The sequence below is a fragment of the Tupaia chinensis genome, unplaced genomic scaffold (assembly GCF_000334495.1).
Source record: "Tupaia chinensis unplaced genomic scaffold, TupChi_1.0 Scaffold000289_1, whole genome shotgun sequence".
In the NCBI taxonomy this organism is placed as follows: domain Eukaryota; kingdom Metazoa; phylum Chordata; class Mammalia; order Scandentia; family Tupaiidae; genus Tupaia; species Tupaia belangeri.
In genome coordinates, this window is record NW_006159774.1 from 327,667 (window position 1) to 334,240 (window position 6,574).

Sequence of the window (6,574 nt, forward strand, 5' to 3'; positions counted from 1 at the left end):
CAGAAAAGTTTCCAGAAGAGAAATAGTTTGATATCTACCAAATATCGTCACTTTATAGAACTGTTTCTAGTACTGTCTGTATAAGTGGAGTTTCAGGCAGTACTAAATACCTACATTTTATATTTTAGGCATGTGATTTCTAAAAATGGTTAAATCCTATAAGCAAATGTAGAAAACATTTTTGATTCAGTCATTCAAGGAATTCTTACAAATTTAAAGATTTTTACTTTTATTAAGAAAAAGTCAACTTTTTGAAAGGAAACTTTCACCAATGTCTATTATTTTATTAGCTAATAAGCCCTGTTGGTGTGTAAATTATAGCTTCCTTTACATTGGCTTAATGTGGTAAGGTATAATTCTCCAATATGAGACAAAAGCTATGTGTTGAAACTATTTTTAACATATATAATTTTAACAAACAATTGTGTTGCTTTGTGTTAAGCTTAAGAAATCAGGAATTATAGGATTGAACTGTGACTGAAGAATCTTGAAATACAGAATGGTTTCCCAAAAGAGCAAATATTTTAATGAAAATAAAACCTTAAAAATACTTGTTTTTATATATTGTAAAAGGATGCTTCTAAAATAATAGTTTTGGGGCCTGCAGATGCCATAGCGGTTACCTCTCTGGACTCCCACATGGCTGACCACAGTTTAAGTCCCAGACCAGGTTGCTTGAAAAATAATACTGGAGGGTATGTGTGAGTGTGTGTCCAAGATCCTGAGAGAAGAATGGAGAAGGGATTGCTGCATGGCCATCCCCCCAGGGGGTGATTTCTCACTTTCCTTCTCACTGTCTCTGTCTCTGTCTCTACAGCAAGGGCATGTACCCTAAAATAAAAACCTCTTAAAAAAGAAAAGAAGAAGAAGAGTCTCATGGAGTCAGCAGTAGGTATGGTGATTAATGCACTGGACTCCCACATGGCCAACTGTGGTTCAAGGCCCAAACCTGGCAGCTTGAAAACCATGCTAGGGCGGGAGGGAGGGAATCAAAGGGAGAAGAAAATGAAGAACCTTTAATAGACACAAAAATAGAAAATTATTTGTTGATGATAATGTGTACAATAATATCTTTGACTAGACTAATATGCAATATACTCATGCCTGGAAATTCCATTTTATATGTTGTAAAGATGTACAGTAATAAAATGTAAAAAAGAAAGAAATAAAAAATTCGAGAAAAAAAATCTTGCTAAATATTGAAAGACATCAAGAAAAAAAAAAAAAAAGAAACAAGAATATCATGCCAGGTGCATGTGTGTGCATGCCCAAAATCCCAAGAGAAGAATGAAGGAGGAGGGACTGCAGCATAGCCATCTCCCCTGGAGGGTGATTTTTCACTTTCCTTCTCTCTATCTCTCTCTAATAAGTGCATGTGCCCTATGGCAAAAACTTAAAAAGTAATAATAATAAAAAGAAAGAAAGAAGAGTCTTTTCCTTGAATTTGTATTTCCATAAAAATGAGCATATTTGTTTATGATATTTAGAAATGGTTAGTGACTGAAGTATTAGTCACATTCTTATGATTGGAATTATTTGTTTTGAAAAGTGCTAACAGTTTAGGGTACTTTATTGTCACATGTAGAAGAGTTGTATGCATTAAAAATAATGCAGTTTCGTGCTCGCTCTGGCAGCACATATACTAAAATTGAAATGATATAGAGAATATTAGCATGGCCCCTGAGCAAGGATGACATGCAAATTTGTGAAGCATTCCATATTTTTATCCTTCATATGTGAAGAAAAGACAAAAACATTCTCAGTTAAACAAAAAAAAACCTGAAAGAATTTACCAACACCAGACCAGTTCTCGAAGAAGTTCTGAACGGAGTCCTATGCCAGAAAAACTAAAGACAGACAAACAGAAATAAGAGTACAAAAAACAACCAGGAAAATGACCAACTTAATGATAGGGACAAGTCTAAAAAGATCAATAATAACATTGAATGTTAACTTCAGGAATTTAAATTAAAAGGTCAGACCACAATAACACTGCAAATTCAACAGAAGAGAGATTAATTACATGAGACTGAACTGGTGAAATAAAATTAGGACTTTTGACTAAAATATTACTTTCTTTTATGCTTTGTTGGCCAGATTTAAGGATATTTTTCTTCTTTTGAGTTACTGATAGATTCAGCAACTTGTTAAAAAAATTTTTTAATTGAAATATAAAATTTTCAGGACCAGCAGTTGGCATAACAGCTATGTTGCTGGACTCACATGTAGTCAACCATAGTTCAAGTCCCAGACCCACTGGCTTAAACTCACGCCAGGCACATGTGTGTGCATGCCCAAGATCCCGAGAGGAGAATGGAGGAGAAGGGATTGCGGCATGGCCATCCCCCTGGGGGGTGATTTCTCACTTTCTGTCTCTCTGTCTTTCTGGCAAGTGTACACGCCCTGTAGCAAAAGGCTCTCAAAGAAAAAAAAAGAAAGAAAGAAAGAAAGAAATATGAAATTTTCTCCCTTCCTGACCCCTCTGGAATTGGAAAATATTTGGGAATATTCTTATTTTGTGACAGAATGCTTATTTTCATAAGTTCATTAATATCCGTTGCCTTGCATCAGAAATTGGAAATACTGGTTAAATCAATTAGTATTCTTATGGGGTTTTGTGTAAATAACAAACCAAATTGAGACTATATTTATTTATTTATTTTGAAATAAGTTAGTTTATGCCTCTCTTTAATAAAAGAGGGAATGGAGAGAGAAAAAAATGCTTCAGAAGAAAATTACAGTGCACTTATTACTAGATTTTAGCTCTGTCCATATCTGTTTTTTTGAGTTTTTAGTATATACCTAATGTTTGAACTTTTTTCTGGCTTTAAGTCTTAAGCAAATTTTTCTTAACTTTTATTATTTTGATTTATCAAAGCTAAAACTGATTTCCTTGAAATTAAAAATACATTAAAAACATAACTATCTACTTAATGACCGCAGTAAGCTATATAGCCACAGTCAGGTGCCACTTATAGTATGTTCATTCTACTCACTGAGTTTTATGCCTAAAGTCAGACATGTGTTCACAGATTAGTATATATCAGCGGCACTTGCTACTGAAAGTATTTAGATTACTTAAAATGTTTTGTGAATCAATAAAATGTGAAAAACAACTAAATAAAAAAAGCAAAACTGATTAATTCAAATATTATGTTAATCAGAATAATTTTATGAATATCACTTCGATTACACTTAACTTTAATATCTTAAGTTATCTGAACAATCACATTTACAATCACTTAATGTTTTCTTTAGTCATTATGCCTTGACTAGTGGTAAAAACCAAGATACTAGAAAAAGTCATTGATCTGTCTCCCTGCAAATTATTTGTATGGCATGTTAGATATTTACCATATCATATATAATATATTACACATAAATGCCAGTTGTTTTATTAAGCCAACACTATTAAGACAAATGATGTTGTCTGATTAGTAAAACCCTAGGCAAAAATACATGTTGGAAATTGTGAAGATCTTTATTTATTAAATTTCCTTTTTAACATTAAAAAATGCAGTTTTTCACCAATGTATTATAACACTTTTTAATCATTAATTAATGAAATAAAAATTCCAATACATAAATTTATATGATTTAAGAGATATAAAAAACAATACTAAAACCTAGAGCTATTGGAGTGTCTGCAGCTGCATATTTTTTTTCTGTGTTTTTATGTTTCTTCACCCAGTATAAAAAAACATCACTTTGAGCACTTCAGCTGGACTTATTTCAATATTATTATAATGATTAATAAGGGAGCAGCCAAAAGAAGTAGAGGTGTGATATTCTGTGGAATGTAGCAAAATGAAAGAAACTATGTATTATACTGTATCGATATTCATTTTATGCCTTATTTTGGTAAATCTAGTGGTCTTTCTGAATCATTATTCATAAACATCCTCCCACATAGCTACCTAATATAGTTTAAGCAACACGTAATCATGAAAGAAAAGTTTGTAAGCCCTCCTCTCTTTGCCATTTCTGAATCCTATACTGCAGAGAGAAAGGCAGTTTGGGGATTATCAAATTTTTCTCTTCTGCCCATTTCTCAACCCTATGTGTTAAAGATAGTTGAGCGAGGAACCAGTAGATGGCATAATTGTTACATCGCTGAACTCCCACGTGGTTGACCGTGGTTCAAGTCCTGGACCTAGCAGCTTAAAATTCACGCCAGGTGTGTGTGCATGCATGTCCAAAATCCTGGAGAAGAGAATGGAGGAGAAGGAATTGCAGCATGGCCATCCCCCCCGACCCCAGGGGATGATTTTGTGCTGTCTGTCTCTCTCTGTCTTTCCAGAGAGCATATGTATCCTATACCAAAAATCTCCCTAAAAAAAAGTTGAGAGATTATCAAAGTTTTTGCATGTTAGTATATTTGTGCCAATACATGACTCATTAGAATGGCTTTTTGTAAACTCAAGATTTAAAAATATTTTAGAAGTACAGAACTTTTATAGTTTGGAAAGTTTTAGTAATAACTATATCCCTAGTAGGCTCCAGAGGAAAAAAGAAAACCAATGGGAAGGCTATAGGGAGTGCATGGTTGGAATGGGGGTTCTTAACAGTGTTTTCAATTTATCCATTTTTTATTCCAATGTGAGAAATGGAAGTATGTTTTCTTACATTTATTGGCTGCATAATTTTCAAGCTATAATTCCTTTGACTAATTAATATTTTAATGTTATTTGCAATTCTATAGCCTCTATGTGTAGCATGTATTACATACTGGAAATTGTGACTTTCAAGTGTCTTGTAGGAGCCAGCAGGTGGCATGGTGGTTAAGGTGCTGGATTCCCACATGGCTGACCACAGTTCAGATCTCAGCCACGATTCAAGCACTTGCTTTCTCACTTTCCATCTCTCTGTCTGTCTTACTCTGGTCAAATTGAAAAATAGTAATGATAAATAAAAATAAACAAACAAAGTGTTTTGTGTGTTTTAACACATTTCTAGGAGGAAAAAAGCTGTACGGTTCTTTTGGATGGTTTTTAGACCTTTATTTTGGTCTTTTTTTGTTTTTTAATTCAACTGTCTTATCTGCTTAGAAAAAGAACATGTTCAACAGCAAAATTGGTTATTTTTGAACTGGGAATTGGAAACTTTTGAAACTCAGGAAATTGCTCTGATGATGTTTTAACTGCTCTCAATTTAAGGAAATGACAAATTGGATTTTAAAAAGGCGCACACATAATTCAAAAAGCGTGCTTTTTTCCAAGTGTTTTATAAGTGTTTTTCCACTGTGCAGTGAAGTGGTGTTTGTTCATTTTCCATGTAGTAGTAGTTAAATGTTGTTTATTTTTATTTACATGCAAAGAAAACAGATTTTAATGTTTGTGTGACCAAAAAAAAGTGTCATTTAAAAGTTAAAAGTAAGTTTAGGTAGAACATGTGTTAATGGTGTTTATTTTTAAAATGCCATTCAAGTTTGGAGTATTACTTACAGCATTTAATAGAGAAACAAGGCTAGGACATATCTTCATTCTGAAAAGAGTTTTCTGACTTCACATTCTATGATGACAGAATTTATTATCCTGAAAGTTGAGCAATTGACTTTTATGATCCATTTGATGCTGTTATTAACCAACGATTGGATTAACCATGAGAGTGGTCATTAAAATACACTAGTGTAGCTATTAGGTAAAGGATAATAAAATTTTGAAACAGTATATTAGAAATAAAATGTTTTTATTTGTACTATAAGGAAAATGTAATTTTATGTAATTTTGCTGTTAACTCTAACTACTTAATTGAAAATGTTTTGTAATTTTGCTGTTAAAATTTTTTATGAAACCATTTGCAAATTACGTATATAATTTAATAAAATACCATATTAAAAAAAGAAATGAGGATAGTGATTATGTTTGAGATAGAAGTGCCTAAATTTGGACACCACAGGGATTCCTATTTTTGATAATTTTTAAAGAGGTTTTTGCCTTAGGACATGAACCCTCACTGGGGAGAGAGAGACAAAGACAGACAGTGAGAGGGAAAGTGAGAAATCTCACCCCCCCCCAGGGTGAGATGGCCATGCCACTCTCCCTTCTCCTCCATTCTTCTCCTGGGATCTTGGGATCCATGCACATGTACTTGGAGTAATTTTCCAGCCACCACCAAGTTCAGGACTTGAACTGCAATTGGCCAGGTGAGAGTCCAGCAACATAACTGCCTCACCATCTGCTAACCTTGACCAGACAGAGACAGCAAGAGAGAGAAAGGGAAAGCAAGAAAGGAAGCCGCCAGGTGCAGTCACTCATGACCACGTCCAGGGCTTTTAACCATCACACCACCTGCTGGCCCCCAATATCTATTTTTTTTAATGTGAGTGCTTGCTATATGGTATATTTCACTGTTCTATGAAAAGGCATCAAGAGGTACACTAATGACCATTTTTCTCTATAAATATTTTAATGTTTTAAAACAATTAAAGCACACACACTAAAATGCCCCTATACACCTATACCCCACACCCTACACACTTACCTGCATGGTTTAATTTTAAACACTGATTTTACCTGGTGATATAATGGTTGGGGCAGCTGGATCCCACATGGCACAGTTCAAGACCTGGACC

The 6,574-nt window shown here is 33.9% G+C and overlaps 1 non-coding gene across 1 annotated transcript; it reads left to right on the forward strand.

Moving 5' to 3' along the window:
* The first annotated feature begins 1,618 nt into the window (after window positions 1–1,618).
* LOC114008119 (U6 spliceosomal RNA) lies at window positions 1,619–1,725 on the forward strand. Its single transcript, XR_003549682.1, has one exon. It is a non-coding gene; the product is annotated as a U6 spliceosomal RNA (small nuclear RNA).
* Window positions 1,726–6,574: the final 4,849 nt, after the last annotated feature.